Consider the following 1,084-nt stretch of genomic DNA (forward strand, 5'->3'; position numbering starts at 1 on the left):
GACCTTGTCCACTGACCTCACTCAGCCAATATATCTCTCAGGCCTTGTCTGTTGCCTCAACACTAAAGGTGCCAGGGCTATTAACCTGGACCTGGACCTGGACCTGGATCTGGACCTGGACCTGGACCCGGACCTGGACCTGGACCTGGATCTGGACCTGGACCTGGACCTGGAGCTGGACCTGGACCTGGACCCGGACCTGGACCTGGACCTGCTCCTGCACCTGGACCTGGACCTGGATCTGGACCTGGACCTGGACCCGGACCTGGACCTGGACCTGGATCTGGACCTGGACCTGGACCCGGACCTGGACCTGGACCTGGAGCTGGACCTGGACCTGGACCTGGAGCTGGACCTGGACCTGGACCTGCTCCTGCACCTGGACCTGGACCTGCTCCTGCACCTGGACCTGGACCTGGAGCTGGACCTGGACCTGGACCTGGATCTGGACCTGGACCTGGACCCGGACCTGGACCTGGACCTGGAGCTGGACCTGGACCTGGACCCGGACCTGGACCTGGACCTGCTCCTGCACCTGGACCTGGACCTGGAGCTGGACCTGGACCTGGACCTGGATCTGGACCTGGACCTGGACCTGCTCTCAGACAGAGGCAGCAGAGTGAGATTGAATTGCTGCACCTGCTGCAGTGGAACCACTAGGAGGCGACACTTTGTTGTCTGATAGCTACACCTGTCCTCATGATACTGAGCTGGACGTTCTCTTCTTCTGAGTTTTCATTTTGTTCACTGCAGTAAGAAACATCCAGAACCTGAGGCTGAGACAACGCTACGACTGTTCTGAACCAGAAGAAGAATGAATGAAACACTCCTGGGTGAGTGTGACTGTGAGTGTGAGCAGGTGCAGGAGTGAGAAGAGAGGACAGCAGATAAAAAAGAAGCCCCCCCCCGCACCCCCACGACACACAGTTTACTATGTTCCAGCCCATAATGTTTTATAGCTCAATCAGTGAGAGCACAGTAGTCAGAGCTGATCTCATTTCACAACCCACATCCTGTGGTGATGTGAACACAGAGCCATTAGCAGCAACTGACACTCAGACACTGACACTGAGACACTGACACT

This window comes from Cynoglossus semilaevis, chromosome 10 (genome assembly GCF_000523025.1).
Source record: "Cynoglossus semilaevis isolate Cse_v1.0 chromosome 10, Cse_v1.0, whole genome shotgun sequence".
Classification (NCBI taxonomy): Eukaryota; Metazoa; Chordata; class Actinopteri; order Pleuronectiformes; family Cynoglossidae; genus Cynoglossus; species Cynoglossus semilaevis.